Here is an 18165-nt window from a genome sequence, read left to right as displayed (position 1 = left end):
CCCCTCCTGGCGGCTGCGCGGCCGCTCCCCGCCGGCCTCGCTCGGGTGCTCGGGTGCAGCCGGCGCTCGGCCTGCGGCGCGGGGAGGAAGGTCGGGGTCAGAGGGGGCGGGGCGCTGTGAGGGCGGTCAGGCTCGCCCCCCGTTCCGCACCCCGACTCGGCTGCCTCACCTGGGCCTGCGGGGCTCGGCCCCCGCGCGCCCCGCGGCCGCCCCGCCCGGAGCCTGCCCCCGTGCACGGCGCTCGGTGCCCGTCGCGGCCGCAGCAGCTGGGGGGAGGGAGGGCGAGGCCGCCGGCTGCTCTGGGCGGCGTCTGGGGGCCCCGAGCCCCACGCGAGGAGCAGCCATCTGGAGCCTCGGCGGCGGGCGGGGTGAGGCTCGGCCTTTGCAAAGGGGCAAAGGACGGGGGTCTGCGGGCGGGAGTGTGTGTGGCAGAGGGTCGGGGGTGTGGCTCTCGCGGAGCAGCGGCAGGGGCCTGCCCCAGGCGAGCCCGCAGTTCCGGGGGCAGCTCCGACCCGCAGGGGCCTACCGGGCAACCCCTTCGTCGCCCCTGGGGATGGGAGTGCGGCGAGCCGGGCAGGGGGGCGGGGTGGGGGCGGGGCGGGGGTGCTGGGGCGGGGGCGGGGCGGGGGCCCAACACCCGAGCGCTCGCCCGCTTTCGGTGAGAAGCGGTTTCCTCATTTCCCTTTCCTCCCACTTTGCACGTTTCACTTCAGGAGCCGGTCCTCTCCAGCGGCGTGGATTTGGGGACGCCCACACACTAACTACCCAGCCAGAACGTGGGACGGGCACTGACAGGATATCACTCTTGGGGATGAACACACTCTAGTTTCCAGTGGACAGTGGAAGAGGAAGAGGATGGAGTGAAGAAAGCTCTTGCACCTTTAGGGTAGGGAAGGAGAGAACGGGGTGGGGGTGCGGTGGGGGGGTAGGAAGTGTGGTTTCTTCCCACCCCTCCTTTCATTTCAGATCCTCCTGCCAGTGTTTTTATATCTTGAGCTTAAAAAAAAAAAAAAAAAAAAAGAGAGATCCCTTTCCCTGAGTTCGAATGGAAGAGTGGACCAAACTCAAGGAAGGAAAAAGGTGTGAATATGGAAGAGAGCCAAGGGATCTATCTGTTCAGGGAGCTCAAGCTCTCCAGAGAGGCCCTCGGCCCACTGTAAGGGAAGCTGATTGGGTGTATGGGCGGTGGCGGGAGATCTGAATTAAAAAAACAAAACAAAACCAAAAAAAAAAAAACAGACCCACTTCCACCCCAAGGCATTAAAATATATTCCCCTCCCCCAGCTGCCTGGTGTCCGGCAGAATGGCATTATGTAAAAGATCTGGCATGTCACCCAGTGGCACATCTGGTAGGTGTAGATGGCATTCATTAGCACAGGGCTCCTACTCTGCAGCATGCCAAAGCCCTGACAGAGATACCCGCTGCCAATCATTCATTTGCTGCCAGCGGCCGGGCGGGATGGCTCCCTTCCACCCTGGCACCAGGACTGCGGGGAAACAATGTGTTGCGATATGAAGAGATGAAAGCAGAGCTGAGGATGCAAGGCACCCAACAGATGTATCCCGTGAGGAGATAACGGTGCAAAGAGTCATTTAGCAAGAAAGCATATGCAGGATATCAGGAGGGAGGCTTGGGCAGGGGTCTGCCTGCCTAGGTCTGAGCTGAGACAGGGGCAGGGAACCCCCTTGGAAACCCCAAAGTTCAAGTTTGTTCTCTACATACAAACACCAATCTCCCCAGCTCTAACTGTAAGACCCCCTCCACATCCTGTGTGTACCTCTGTTTATATAACCAGCTCCAAAAAGGTGAACTGTGGTCCTCCTCAAGTCTTTATTACCAATTTAAGAGAACTTTTAAAACTGCTGATTTTAATGTTGCACCATTCTCTTTGCCTTGTAATTTGAGAAGGAAAGGAAACTGTCAAGCTGTCTCCTGAATTCTAAAATGATAAAGTGTGTTGGGACTAAAGTGTTTCATACAATAGCAGCATGGTTGGAGACAAAAAAAAAGCTAAAGGTCTTGATTCCTAGCCTTTCAAAAGGGATAAAGATGAACAAAAGAAAGCAAAGAGGATTATTAAAACGGCAAAAGATGGATAAACATAAAATCTAGAATAAAGCTTGCCTCTGAGGTTGTCCTTTTCCTTAGGCTGGGTGGCGATTACCTAGCTGGTTAGTGCATTGTTTTTCATTATATAATGCATATATTTTATAAATATTCTTTTTATCCATCCAACATATTTAAGCAACAAGAAAATTCAGAGGTTTGAGGGTTTGCAGAATGAAATTTTTATGTTAAGTCTGCCAGTTATTTATTGAATATGTACTTGTACAAAATTATAATACTGTTTTTAGTATAAGTACATATTATAAAATATTTGGGGCATTCTTATACTGGTTCATGGTCACAGGATGACTGCCATAATTCCAGACATCACACCATTGTAATAAGCATGAAGAAGGGGACGGGGCAAAAAAAAAAAAAAAAAAAAAAAAGTTATTTCCTTTTATCAGTAAAGGAAAAAGTCCATTTTTCATTAGCCACACCTGGGTCATGTGGCCACAGATACCCACGAAGGAGTCTGGGGGAACTAGCCTTGAAGGAGGAAAAAGATAGGGATAAGGGAACTGAGAATGGTTATTGAGTTGTAGCCCAGACTGTTAGCCAAAGAATTGAAGGCAAAGAAGACTTAATGTTAGCACCAGGCAAGAGCAGATTATCAAGTTTTATCATTGTTTTAAATAAGAGTCTCTTGTTCTCACTATAGTCATTAAAACTGATCAGTTAGGGATGCTGTACTTGAATTTAGCAATTTGTGAATTTCATCAAATTCTATTTCAGAATAAGGGCTCAAGCTTAATCAATATAGTCATAATAAAATAGCTGACATAAAATATGATTTATATTTAAATAAAGTCTTTGGAAAAAATAGAATGTGTATACAATTATTTATTTATTTATTTAAAGATGTATTTATGTATTTGAGAGAGAGTGTGTGAATGCACACAAGTTGAGGGGAAGTGCCAAGGGTGAGGGAGAGAGAAACTCAAGTCGACTTTGCACTGAGCATAGAACCCAATGCAGGGCTCCATCTCAGGATCCTTAGATCAGACCCCCGCTGAACCCAAGAGTAGGATGCTTCAACTGACTGTACTACCCAGGTGCCCCTGTTTACAAATTTAAATGAAATAAGGAAAATGGCTTTTGTTAGGACTAGAGTTTTATTTGTTTTTTATTTATTTATTGTTTTTAGGACTAGAGCTTTAATCCTAACTCTGTGGTTTACTAGATGTGTGACTTTGGGCATTTTACCCATCTAAATCATGTGTCCTTACCTGTAAGTGTGTAATAATGTTAATAAAGTCTTACAGGGTTATGGTGAGGTTTAGAAATAATGTCACACATAGATTTTAAAAGATAGTAATTATTAAGGACCCAGAAGGAAATTGAATGAAGTCCTAATGAAGAGACTATTTACAAAGATGTGGTCATGGTTATGGGAATAAATGAGATGATGAAGCACACAGAAACAGTTTATCGAGAAGGTCTCATGAGAGAAATTAGTGTTTCTAGAGCTAAGTAAGAACTAGAACCTTGGAGGGGCCAAGTGAGAATCATAGAGACACAGCTAATGCCAGAGAAGCAGTAGTATAGCAAGGAGGAGACAGGGAAGAATACCAATCTCTCTTTTCAAACCTTCCAGTTTCATGTTGACATCTAGCATTGGCCAAACCCAATTGGAAACTAGGTGGTAACATGTTGGAACATGGTGAATGGTCAATTCTGCATGGGTCAGCTTCTGAGGACACAAAGCTGGGCATAGAAGGATGGAGAATAGATCTCAAGGAGACAAATGGAGAATAGCACACAACTATTATTATTCATAAATAAAATGCTCTGAGAATCCTCTCTGCAAATATATTTTTAATTCACATTTCCAACTGAAAGCAAAAACTTAGCAGGCTTTGTAAACTTAAGCAACCAAGTTTTTAAGAATCATCTCTCAGAGTTCTTTGGCTGAAAGGGTCCAACTAGCACTTATGAGAGATTTCCAGAGGTTCTGGCATGCTTTGCAAGCCAAGACCTGGGAGAATTTGAGAGTACGCTCTATTAACTTCCTTTTGGGTATCCCCAGGTCTCTCATCATTTTGTGGCTTCCTGTGTCAAGATCAGTCTTGCTAGGTCTGGTTAGTCATTTGCTTACTGTTATTTTCAAGGAAGCCAGCAAAGCTTCTGCAAAAGGTGACTACCTCATAACAAATCAACCCCACAGCAACAGAAAGTCCTACTAACGTCTTCTCTTGAGTTGAGAGTCTATGTGGACTTCATATTGAAGTAACTTTTCCTCTTTCTAACTTTGCCATCCCTATCTTTTCCTCCTAAACCTGAACTAAACCATAGATAAAATGATGAAAGAGGACGGTAGTGGAGGAACACGTTTCTTTCCTCATTTTAGATAAATTTTATAACTAGAATCAGTTTTGAGTGTTCACTCTAGATATTAACATAAAAGCTTCATTTTGGAATTTCTAGAAACTAAGAGTTTGAGAAATTGAGTGTACTGGTATAGATTTAGAAGTCACCATTTTAATGGAGAGAAGCAAGTTAACTCTAGAAAAATTAGTGACAAGCAAGGATGAATACTTCTGGACATATTATGTACAACTAAACAATACAGCTAATGGAAATTGATCAACTTCTGTCATGATAGCATGGGGAGCTCTCCTGAATCGCCCCCCCCCCCCGGGAAATTAGTGAAAATTATATATTTGCAAAAGATGGTCATTTAAAGCCTCTGGAAATAGCCCTGAAGGCAAACAGCAAATTAAGAAAGGTCTAAGCAAGAAAATTTATGAAAATTTGGTAAAATGGATGAAAGTCTGTGGTATTTGAGCCAAGACCACTTTCTTCCTACCTCTTCCTAACTCACTGGGCATTGACTCACTCAGACTGTTGCAACCAAGAACATAGGGCTCCCTTTATCCTCCAGGTCCTTACTGGAGGATTTTCTTTGCAATGGGAGCAAGAGTTCTGCTTTTCTAATCCTGCCCCTAGCTACTTGTTGCTGAGGCTAGGTCTCAGGTGAGTGTGGTTAGGAGATTCAGAGCTTCTTCCTTAAGACCAACCCTTACTTGTGGAATAGAGGTTCTACTTTGGGTATGGCACATTGGGAATCCCTGGATCCTGAGAGCCCTTCCCTCAGTCCTTGAGGGAAAGATTCTGTACCAGGAGAAGAAGCTGAGAGGACTGCTGGCTGCTGCCCCTTCCACCCCCACAAGCACTCATCTCCTAGGGTAGAGGTTTCAGTCAGAAGCTTTTCATTGTTCCTACCCCCAGAGCCCTGGCTCAGAAATTTTGACTGTGGGTAGAAGGGGAAAACCAGGTCTTAAAGCAGATAGCTACTAATCTCTTTCTGAAGAAAAAAAAAAAAAAAAGATTTCATTTGCAACAGAGTGGGGAAGTTTAAACCTAAGAATTACTTTCGAAGAACAAGAACAGTAGAGGTTGTAGGGTGCCTGGCTGGCTCAGTTGGTAGAGCATGTTACTCCTGATCTTAGGGTTGTGAGTTCGAGCCACAGGTTAGGCAGAGAGATTACTTAAAACAAACAAACATGTAGGTTGTGATAAAAGGCAATTGGAAAGGGGATTTAGTATAGCCTAGACTGTAAGTCAGCTAGTTTGTATGAATTAACTGCAGAATAAGAGTTCAAACACTGATCTCAGAAACAGTTCTTTCCAAGGAGCCACAATATGATTGGATTAGTTTGTGGAGAAATTCTGCTCCTGGGAACTGTTCATTTTTCTTTTTTTTTCCAGCTTTATTGAATTAAAATTGACAAATGAAATTGTATATATTTATAGCACATATGGGAATGATTTGATATGCATATACATTGTGAAATGATTATCATAATCAAGTTATTAATGCATCTATTACCTCTTAAGCTTACCTTTTATTGGTGAGAATACTTAAGACCTACTCTTTGCAAATTTCAAGTATATGATACAGTATTATTAACTGTAGTCACCATAATGTGCATTAGATCTTCAAAAGTTATTCATTTTATAACTGTAAGTTGGTATCTTTGACGAACAATTCCCTATTTGCACTTCCTCTCTCCCCCACCCCAGCCCCTTCTGTCTCTATGAGTTTGGCCTTTTTCATTTCTTTAATATTTATTTATTTATTTATTTATTTATTTATTTAGGAGAGAGAAAGAGAACATGTGTGAGCAGGGGGAGGGACAAAAGGAGAGGGGCAAGCAGACTCCCCACTGAGCAGGGAGCCCAATATGGGCTCAATCCCAGGACCTTGAGATCATAACCTGAGTCAAAGTCAGATGCTTAACTATCTAAGTCACCTAGGCACCCCTATTTCTTATTTTTTTAAAGATTTAATTTTTAAGTAATTTCTATACCCAATGTGGGGCTTCAACTCAAAATTCAGAGATCAAAAGTCATGTGCTCCACTGACTAAGCCAGCCAGGTGTCTTGGTGTATTTTTAAATGATCTAAGTGAAATTATACAGTATATGTCTTCCTATTTTGGTTTATTTCACTTAGTGTAATATCCTCCAGGTATATTGTACCAAAGTGGTAGGATTTCCTTCTGTTTATGGCTGAATAATATTCTGGTTTTGTGTGTGTGTCTGGTACCAAATGTTTTTATCAGTTCATCCACTGACAGACTCTAGCTATTTCCATATCGTGGCTATTGTGAGCAGTACTGCAGTGAACATGGGAGTGCATATTATCTTTCAAGATACTGATTTTGTTTCCTTTGGATATACACCTAGAAGTGAGATTGCTGGATGTTATGATAGTTCTATTTTTAATTTTTTGAGGTACCTCTATACTATCTGCCATAATGGCTATACCAATTTATATTCCTACCAACAACATGTAAGTGTTGCCTTTTCTTCACATCCTTGTCAGCACTTGTTATCTCTTCTTTTTGCATAATGGCCATCCTAACAGGTGTGAGGTGATATCTCATTGTGATTTTGATTTGCATTCTTCTGATGATTAATGATATTGAGCATCTTTTCATGTGTTTGTTTTTTAGCATCTTTTGTGTACCTGTCTACTTAGGTGTTTTCTTCATTTTAAAATCAGATTATTTATTTTGTTGCTATTCAGTTGTAGGAGTTACTTTTTTTTTATTATTGATCACATATCAGATAAATGGTTTGCAAATATTTTCTCCCATTCCATAAGATACCTTTTTAATTTTTTATTTGTTTTCTTTGTTGTGCAGAAGATTTTTCGTTTCATATAGTTCCCCTTGTTCATTTTTGCTTTTCTTGCCATTAGACTTCAATACCTGAGTGTGGTCAGGAAAGGGTGGTAGAGAATCTTACTAGCTAGCACCATTGTCATCCCAGAGTGATTTCAGGATGTGCTTCCTGATCACAGAGCATTAGAGACCTAATATTGTGTGTGTGTATGTGGGAGGGATAACAATAACAAACTTGAGTCAGGGAACTAATCCCAGAATTGCCACAATGTAGTGTGTAAGCTGTTTAGTTCCCAATAAAAAAAATTCCAAGGCATGAAAAAGAACAGGAAAGTATGACCTATATACTTGATAAAAAGCAGGCACTGAAAATGCCTATAAAAATGACCAGATATCTTATAAAGGGCTAGTATCCAAGATCTATAAAGAACTTACCAAACTCAACATCCAAGAAGCAAACAATCCAGTCCTCAAATGGGCAGAAGACATGAACAGACATTTCTCCAAAGAAGACATACACATGGCCAACAAACACATGAAAAAAGTGCTCCACATCACTTGTCATCAGGGAAATACAAATCAAAACCACAATGAGATACCACTTTACATGGATGAGAATGGCTGAAATTAACAAGGCAGGAAATGGCGAGGTTGTGGAGAAGGTGGAACCCTCTTACACTGTTGGTTGGAATGCAAACTGGTGCAGCTACTCTGAAAAACAGTGTGGGAGTTCCTCAAGAAGTTAAAAATAGAGCTTCCCTTTGACCCAGCAATTGCACTACTGGGTATTTACCCCAAAGATACAGATGCAGTGAAACAATAGGACACCTGCACCCCAGTATTCATAGCAGCAATGTCCACAATAGCCAAACTGTGGAAGGAACCACAATGTCATTCAATAGATGAATGGATAAAGAAGATGTGGTCTATATATACAATAGAATATTACTCAGGCATCAGAAAGGACCAATACCCACCATTTACTTCAACGTGGATGGAACTGGAGGGCATTATGCTGAGTAAAATAACTCAATTGGAGAAAGACAATTATCTTACGGTTTCACTCATATTTGGAATATAAAAAATAGTGAAAAGGACCATAAGGGAAGGGAGAAAACTGAGTGGGGAAAAATTAGAGAAGAAGACAAACTATAAGAGACTCCTAACTCTGGGAAACAAGCGAAGGGTTGCAGAAGGGGAAGTGGGTGGGGGGAAACCACAACTCAACACACTGAAAGTGTGGAACGTTTCCTGATGGGGTTTTCACTGTAGGAGAGAGTAAAGAGACACTTGTGGTAATATATCTACATTCTGCTTGAACTGATGAAATATGCATCCTAAGTAGGCTGTGAAAAAATGACTATCTTATAATCCTTAGTGCAGTTGCTAAAAAGTTAAGTAGAAATATAGTGAAAAACATAATGGATAAATTGAATAGTCAAAATGTTTACATAACTGAAAATAAGTCAGGAAAGGGAAAATAGAGGAACAAAAGTCAGATAAATGAACAAAAAAGGAATAATAAAATGGTAGACCTAAATTTAAACATATCACTAACTACATTAACTGCAAATGGTCTAAACACATCAGTAGAGGGATGCCTGGGTGGCTCAGTGGTTGAGTGTCTGCTTTCGGCTCAGGGCGTGATCCTGGGTCCGGGGATCCAGTCCCACATCGGGCTCCCTTTGAAGAGCCTGTTTCTCTCTCTGCCTATGTGTCTGCCTCTCTCTCTCTCATAAATAAATAAATAAATCTTAAAAAAAACACATCAGTAGAAAATACAGAGACGGTTAGAATGGATTAAGAAAAAATAAACCATAAACCAAATTTATGCTCTTACAAAAACAGTCATTTTAAATATAATGATATATATATATAGATTAAAAGTAAAAAGATAAATAATGCCTGAAAACAATCAATAGAAAGCTATAGTGGCTATATGAATAGCTTACATAGATTTCTTAGCTAAAAAAGTACCAGGGATAAAAATTATCACTTATCATAGTGAAAAAAGGGACACGTTATCGATAATTCATAATAATCTTAAATCTGTGCACCTGATAACAATGCTTTATGTTACAGAAAACAAAACTGATAGAAGTGAAAGGACAAATAGGCAGTTACACAATTATATTGGAGACCTAAAAATTCCTCTCATAGTAATAGTAGAATGAGTAGAAAGAAAATCAACAAAGTTGTAGAATAATGGAACATCACCATCAAACAGCTGGATTTAATTTTTAACTTATGGAACACTTGACCAAACAACAGTAGAAATATTTCTTTCCACATGCACATATACACTTGCCCAAATACATCATATCCTGGAACATAAAACAAAGTTAGCAAATATAAAGTAATCAGAAAAATCTTAAGTATGTTCTCTGACCATACCAAGCAAAAATCAGATATATCAGAAAGATAGTAAGCAAGAAACAGACATCAGAAAGTTAATAGGAAAATTTCCAGACGCTTAGAATTCAAATACATATCTAAACACTCTATGAATCAAATAAGAAATTTTAAGAGAAATTATAAAATATTTTGAAATGAAGGAAAAAAATATCAGAATTTGTGGAATATAGCTTAGGCAGTACTTAGATGGAAATATATAACATTAGATGTTTATATTAAAAAAGAAGAATGATCTCAAATCAATAGCCTAAGCTTCCATTTTAAACTAGAAAAGGGAAAATAAAGTCAAAAGAAGTAGAAGAAAATAAGATAAGAATAGAAATAAAAGAAACTTTAAAAAGAAACAAAATATAATCAATGAAAACACAAGATGGTTCTTTCAAAAGATTGATAAAATAAGACACCTCTAGGAAGACTGACAAAGAAAAGACACAAATTGCTAATATCAGGCATGGAAAAGGAGATATAACTACAGACTCTGGATAATAAAAGGATACTAAGCTAATACTATAAAAAACTTGACAAATTCATGAGGTTAGATGAAATGCCAGTGCTGTGACAACCATAAACTACCAAAACTCACCCAAGATGGAATAGATACTCTGAATGGTCCTATAACTACTAAAGAAGCTGAATTCATAATAACAAACAAAAAAAATCATTTTGAAAAAGAACTCTCCATGCTTATATGGCTTAAGTGGTGAATATATCAAATGTTTAAAGAAGACATAACAGAAATTCTACACAATTTCTTCCAGAAAATAGAAGAGAGGGAAATATATCACAGTTCATTGTGTGAGACTAAGATATGAAACCGAGACGAAGGCAATACAGGAAAAAATTTCACAGATCAATATCCCTCATGAACATAGACACAAAGTCCCTAGTAAAATATTAATAAATTGAATCCAGCAATATATAAAATGAAAGTGACACTAAAGAAAAATGGATTCCTGGGACACCTCGGTGGCTCAGTGATTGAGCATCTGTCTTTAGGTCAGTCATGATCCCAGGGTCCTGGGATTGAGTCCTGCAACAGGCTCCCTGCAGGGAGCCTGCTTCTCCCTCTGCCTATGTCTCTGCCTCTCTCTCTCTGTGTTTCTCATGAATAAATAAATAAATAAATCTTAAAAAAAAAAAAGAAAAATGGAATTAACTGGACTCAATTTGCAGGTTGGACACCAAAACGATGTAATTTGATGTGGTATCATGTCCAGGAGTGAACAGTCAAGAAAGAATTCTTGAGATGTTTTCAGTGCAAAAAAGGTAGTTTTATTAAAGCACAAGGACAGGATCCAGGAGCAGAAAGAGCTTCACTTGAATATTTCCTATGATTGGAAAAAGGAAGAAATGTCCACTTTTATTGTTACTATTGAACATCATTCTGGCAGCCTTAGCCATTTCAATAAGGCAAGAAAAAGAAATTAAAGATGTATGGTGTGGAAAGAAAGAAATAAACTGTCCCTGTTTATAGATGACGTTATTTCCCCACATAAGTAATTTCTAGAAATTTGTTTTCAAAATTTTAGGACAAATATATATGTTAAGCAAGGTCACTGGATGCAACTTCAAAAGATAAGTACACAAAACAATTGTTCTGCAATGAACAATTAGATACCCAAAGTTTTTAAAATTAAAGAAGTTTTGGACAGAAAGGAAAATACCTGCAAATAAATCTAACTGAACTGTGCAGTATCTTTATGCTGAAAACAAAATGCTGACAAAAGAAATCAAAATTTAAATAGTAGATATTCCTTAATTATTAATTGGAATACTCAATATAGGAAAGTTGTTAATTTTTCCTAAATTAATACATAGATCTAACATGATGATTAAAGTTACATAAGGATATTTTGTAGACATTTTGTAAAATATTTATAGAAAGACAAAGGAAATAGAGCAGCCAAACCAATTTTGAAAAAGAAGAATAAATTTAGAGAATTTACAGTACCTGAATTCAAGACTTACTATGAAACTACAGTAATCAAGGGAGTGTCATCTTGGCAAAAGAACAGACAAGCAGGGACGCCTGGGTGGCTCAGCAGTTGGGTGGCTGCCTTTGGTTCAGGTCGTGATCCCAGGGATCTGGGATAGAGTCTCGCATTGGGCTCTCTGCAAAGAGCCTGCTTCTCCCTCTGCTTATGTCTCTGCCTCTGTTTCTCTCTCTCTCTCATTCTCTCTCTCTCGAATAAATAAATAAGTCTTAAAAAAAAAACAGACAAGTAGATCAATGGAACAGGATAGAAAATACAGAAATAGATCCATACAAACACAACCATTTGATTTTTGGCAAAAGTACAAAAGTTAGAGAAAGAACAGATTTTTTGACAAGTAATGTTGGATGATTGGATAATTCATATCCAAAAAAGACCTCCAAAAGAAAACAACTAAATTTCACACTTTATACCAATATTAATACAAAATAGATCAGCTCTAAATATAAAGCCAAAAACTATAAAACTTTTAGAAGCACATCCTAATGAACTGGTATTAAGCAAAGAGCTCTCAATCATAATGTCAAAAGCATGAGTGATAAAAGAGAAAAATAACTTGGACTTAATAAACAAACGGCCTTTATATGGGCAACACTTTGGTGGGTTTGAGTGTGAGATGGTCCAGAGGCCACACTTTGAGGGCTACCACTCAAAAGGGAGAAGGGTAAGGGAACTTCTAAGGGCCAGGAGATAGGAGAGGTAATGTTGCTCAGCATCCCAACAGGATTCTTTAGGTCAGAGAATTCTGTAAAGCAGCAACAGTTTAGTATGTTTGTCTTATCTATGGCTAATACATGTTGTGAGCAATTTTATGGGATACCAAAGCAGGCAGGCTTGATATGGCTAAAAAATCTGCTTATTTGGGGTAAGTTTAAAACAATTGGTTGTATAAAAATTTGAGTTTGACTCTAGTGGGGTTTGGAACTAATGAGTTTCAGCCCGTTAAGAAGTAAGTAACATAGAAGACAATATACGGAGGCCATCTCTGGCTCATGTATATAACAATTGGGTAAAGGGCAGTGGCTGGAAAACATCTGAGCACATACTAGAAAAAGTCTAGATTGCTTTGAGGAGACTGTTGGTAGAAATATGGATGCTAAAGGCAATTCTGGTAAGGACTCAGAAGGAAAAGGGGAACAGATTATTGGAAACTGAAGGAATTTTATATATAACTGAAGGAATTGTTATATAGTGGCATAAAACTTGGCTGCATTGTGTTCTGCTGTGGTGGAGAAAACAGAAATTGTAAACGATAAAATTGAATATGTTGCTGAAGAGATTTTCAAGCAAAGTACTGAAGATTCAGCCTGGTATTTTCTTTCTCCTTAGTAAAATGCAAGAGGAAAGAGATAAATTAAGGAAGAGACTGCTAAGCAAAAAGGAGCTAGCACTTGATGATATCTGAAGTTCTTGGCCTGTCGAGATTTCAAAGGATGCTAACATTAGGAAATTTGCTACTACGGAAGCATGTTCTGGAGATGGCTGGATAAACTCTTGCTTAAACAGTTAGGGTATTACAACCCATGGATCCACTCGATCATCTCAGTAGAAGACAGGAGAGATGGGGTTATCCAGAAAATATCTAATGCTGTAGACACCTGTGACATACATGAGAGACCCACATGGTTTTTGAGAATGTTATATCAGCAGGAACACTGCTAACTTGGATGGAAAGGGACAGAGACAGGACATAATGAGAGAAAGCTGTTGGGCTTCCAAAATTACTCAAGCAGGAAATTACAACTGCAAACATATGCTACCCTTCAGAAAAAGTAATAATGATTCCAAGGGTAGAGCCACTGCAGGTTTACAGAAGCCTATGGAGTCTCAGTGGGCAGAGCATTAAGTCACAGTGTATTATTCACAAGTATTAAAATTTAACAGAATTTTTCATTATGTATTTCAAACTTACCCGGGACTGGTGACCTCTTTATTCCTTCCAGTGACTCCTTGACTCCCTTTGGAAATGGGAATGTCTACCCTGTCTATGTCTAATATCTATACCTATCTCATCATTATATTTTAAAATTCAATAACTTGTTTTCTTGTTTTACATGTCCGCAGAAGAAAAACTTTTGTCCCAGGTTGGATCATCTTCAGAGTCTAACCCATACTTGATGTAGATAATGAGATTTGGGACTTTTGAGCTGATGATAATTATATGAGGTTTGGGCCTTAGAGTTGATGCTGTAAGGAATTGAGACTTTGGAAGAGGTTGTTGGGATAGAGTGAATGTATTTTACATGTGAGACAGATGTGAATTTTAGGGGGCAGAGGGTATACTGCAGTATGTCTAACAGTGCCACTTTCCAAAATACATGTCCACATTCTAGTCCCTAGAATCTGAGAATGTGTTCTTATTTGGAAAAAGGGTTTTGTAGAAGTAATTAAGTTAAAGATTTTAAGGTGAGATCATTCTACATTACCTGAACAGACTCTAAATCCAATGACAAGTGTTCTTATAAGAGACACACAGAAGAGAGACATGATACAAGACTGTGAGAAGGGCATGGGAAGACAGAGGGAGAGACTGGAGTTATGCAGCCACAAGTTAAAGAATGCCTGGAGCTGTCAGAAGTTGGAAGAGACCAGGAAGTTTCCTCTCTTAGAGACTTTAGAGAGAGCAATACCTTGAATTTGGACTTCTAGCCTCCAGAACAGTGAAAGAACTCGTATCTGTTGTTTTGGTACAGGTTTATAGTAATTTGTTATGGAAGTCCTAGGAAACAAATATACCTACCTTGCTATGGCTTTAGGATTAGGAGGTCTGTTAAGGGAGGATCATGCTAGCATTACAGAAGAGTCTTGATGTACATTTGGTTTCTTTGTGTAGGTGTGGGAGCCTGAGCTTCTTGGTTCTGGAATGACTAGGACATGAAAAATATAGCCCTAAGTTTACATAGATCTCTTCATAGACCTCATACAGAGCAAACTCTTAGGAAAAAACTTGAGGTTCTATGTTTCATATAATTTTGCATCTTACTGGGCAATATACAGTTCTTCTGGAAAGGGTATTTGGTTACCAATCTTCCAATTTGGGGAAGGATTACTTCTAGAATAAAGTGTAATTCCAATGTATAGTTAAGACATAAGAGCAAGAAAACAATCTGAGCTTGTTTCCTCATCTGTTACATGAGAAAGCAGTGATGCCCAACTTGCAGAATTTTGTTTGTTTTGTTTTTTACAATTGTTTATTTTTAGGAGAATTAATAAAAATGTGCTTTTAAACTTGTAAAGTACTACTTGTGATGGTTAATTTTATGTGTCAATTTGGGTAATGGGGTACTCAGATTAAACACAATTTCGAGGTGTGTCTGTGAGGATGTTTCTGGATGAGATGAGGTAGATTCAGTAAAGTAGACGCCTCCTGCCATACAGATGGGCAGCCTTCAATTGGTTGAACAGAACAAAAAACAGGAAGGAAGAATTTCTTCTTTTCTGCTTGCTCAGCTGGGATATCCATCTTCTCCTGCCCTTGGATTAGAATTTATATCATTGGCTTCTCTGATTCTTTTGCCTTCAGACTACGGCTGAAATCACACCACTGGCTCTCCTGGGTCTCCAGCTTGCAAACGGCAGATTGTGAGACTTCTCAGCTTCTGTAATCACATGAGCCAATTTCTTATAACAAATATATCTATCTATTTTGGTTTTAGTTCTGTATTCATCCTGTTTATCCAGAAAACTCTAATATACTACACAACTCTGCTTTTAAATTATTAGAAATTATTAAAATTATTAGATAATTTTTAAGTCAAAATATTACAACTTTTATGCTTTACATTGTTGTTTTGTTTTTCTCCCCTCTCATACCTTACTCTAGTAGGCTTACTCATTCAGTCACTGAGTCAGGTAGCCTAACCCCTAGAGGTTTCCACAATTTTGAATGATGTGTCTATTCCACACCAAATTCAGGCTAAGAATTTTGTGGAGGTTTTTTGGTAATACTAAAAAGAATAAGCTGTCTTTGAAAAATTGTGAATAAGCAGTTTTCTCCTGGGATTAATATATTCACCAAATCATTCCCAGTGGTCTGTCACTTACCTATTACATATTAGAGCTAGTCAGTTATTTTGATGTTTTTCTTATTGGTAAAATATTGGTCTTTCAGGTTCCTGGACCCAATTCCTCTGTGTGTGTGTGTGTATGTGTGTGTGTGTAGGCTTCCCATAACAAGTAATTGTTATGGGAAGCCTACACCAGCAGGATGTCTGAGAATTCAGCTTAATTCTTACACTACCTACTTGGAGATAGATACTATCAGATTCCATTGGTAAAGGGCTTTGTCCCACAAAATGCCTTCTACTTCAGATGCGAAGTGCAAGCCAAGGTTGTTACCTTTACTTCTGAACTGACTCTAAGTCAGAGGTTCCCACAGCCCCTTCCTCAATTTTCATTAATTTCTAAAACAGTTAATAGAAGTCAGAGAAATATTTTACATACTAGATTACTAATTTATTACAAAAGATATTAAAGCATATGAATCAACACTCAGATAAAGAGATACATAGATGAGTCTTCTTGAGCAAAGGAGCTTCTGTCCTTGTGGAGCTTGGGGACTGTCAATGGTGGCATGTGGAAGCATTCTGGTTCCCCAACCTGGAAGCTCTCTGAATTCCTTTCTTGGGTTTTTATGAAGCTTTGTTATGTGGGAATGATTGATTAACTCATTAGCTGTTGGTGATTGATTCAGCCTCTACCTCCCCAGAAATTAGGGGATGGAATTGAAAGTTTCAACCCTCTAGTCATGGTTGGTTCCCCTAGAAACAGTCCCCATCCTGAGGTGATTTCTGCAAGTCACTTTCATTACCATATATTGTGGTGGAAAAGGGGTTTGTATGAATAACAAGACACCAGTTTCAGCTTTGTGGCTCTGAAGCAAATTCAGGAACTGAGGCTAAAAGAACAAATATAATAAAAGATGTTCCCATTGCTCTTACAGCTGAGAAATTCTAGGGGTTTTGGGAACTGTGAGCCAGGAACTATGGATGAAGACCAAATATATATGAGAAATATATTTTGGTCATCTGAATGATCAAATGTGTATATTTTTTATAAATCCCAATATCACAGTTGACCATGAGGTTTTGTTTGTTTCTCTGTTTTGAGGGAGCTAAGTATTCAATTATGTTAACTTTAACTTTAGAGTCTTTCCGTGTCTAAGAACAAAAACAAAAAAACCTAGATGCTAGCTAAAAATCTCAGTCAAAAATCTAAATAAATATTGCAAAATAATGCCCGATATTTGAATTTTCTGTTTTAACCTAGCTTTTAGATGTCACTGACTATAGCCTTCATGTTAATTAACTTCAATCAAATGGAGACTATGATTTTAGCAAGAAATGTCAGAAAGAATAAGATAAGAAAAATATGTCAGCTCTCAGTATTCATGTTGCAGCCTTTAGCTCCAAAATAATAGAATGAAAAGCTATCTAAATTTATTCATGCAAAACAATTACTTCCCATATCTGATTCATTACCATATAGTCATGTTAACTCATGGTAGATTCATTTCCTTTATTTGCTTTCTCTGAAGGCATTTTTTTCACTTTACTGTTTACTGCTTGTCCAATATTTTGTTTTTTCTACTATTCTTTGTTCAAACTGCAAAAATCTGAAATAGAAATATAATATAGAAGTATAGGCATCAGCTAACATTTTCTATGGCATATGGTACTTCAGATGCCATATGTACCAGTGTTTAGTGATTCTGGCAAAGAGGCATAGAATGGTGAAATCCAACTGCCGGGATTGCTGAAAACAAATATGTAAATGCTCCAGGGCTTTTGTTATTCATAACATACCTCTAACACAGCACATACAATATGCTGTTCATTCTGTAACTAGTATAACTAATAAACCACATTTTCCTCTCTAATTTTTTAAGGCGTCTCCAAGTTTGTGTGGTCCTCTGCCTCTAACCTTGAATCCCATGATTGAACTCTGCATTTCATGAAGCTCATATTAATGAAAGAGGCCTACGGGAATACATCCATCCTTTTTCAAGGGCATTTATTTATTTTTCAAATTAAAATCCAAAGTCTTCTTTAGGCTTCTTCTGTGAAACAAAGAAAATGCACTGGGCATGTTCTCTAGACAGTCAGCAGCTAACACCAGGAAAGGCAAATTTGGGCAGAAGAACAGAACAGGAAAAGTGTTTTTGTTTTTTTGTTTTTTTTTTTTTTTACTGTAAGGCTGTTTCATGGTCTTCTCAACAGCAAAGCTCTATAGGATATAATGTGAGAGGAGGCCTGAAGATATAATTATTTTTTAAAAAGGGCTACAGTGATAATTTTAATAACTTTTAAGCTGCCTCATGCATTCAAGCCCATGTAAAATGATCACAATTTAGAGAGTAAAAGCTGACCTTGTTTTGTTTTGTTGGCTTATTTCTGATGATTTAGACATAGCTGATGAGAGGCACACCTAATCTCCTCCTTTCTGTTTCATAGATAGGCAATCCACACAAAGTGGAAAGAACGGCAGACTAGCAGCCAGAATCCTTAGAGGTCATTACT

The 18165-nt window shown here is 38.6% G+C and overlaps 1 long non-coding RNA gene across 2 annotated transcripts in view; it reads left to right on the top strand.

Annotated features, from left to right (window-relative positions):
* LOC140623909 (uncharacterized) overlaps window positions 1-18165 on the top strand; it is a 50413-nt gene that overhangs the window by 12987 nt on the left and 19261 nt on the right. The window contains exons 4-5 of one of the 2 annotated variants that reach the window (XR_012023439.1): window positions 714-886; window positions 12977-14886. This is a non-coding gene — a long non-coding RNA (uncharacterized lncRNA). Of the gene's footprint in view, window positions 1-713; window positions 887-12976; window positions 14887-18165 lie in introns of those variants that run through there. The other variant, XR_012023440.1, reaches the window with a different exon arrangement.

This window comes from Canis lupus, chromosome 33, assembly GCF_048164855.1.
Source record: "Canis lupus baileyi chromosome 33, mCanLup2.hap1, whole genome shotgun sequence".
NCBI lineage: Eukaryota > Metazoa > Chordata > Mammalia > Carnivora > Canidae > Canis > Canis lupus.
Note: the sequence above shows the minus strand (reverse complement) of the source record. Positions and strands in the feature narration are given on the sequence as shown.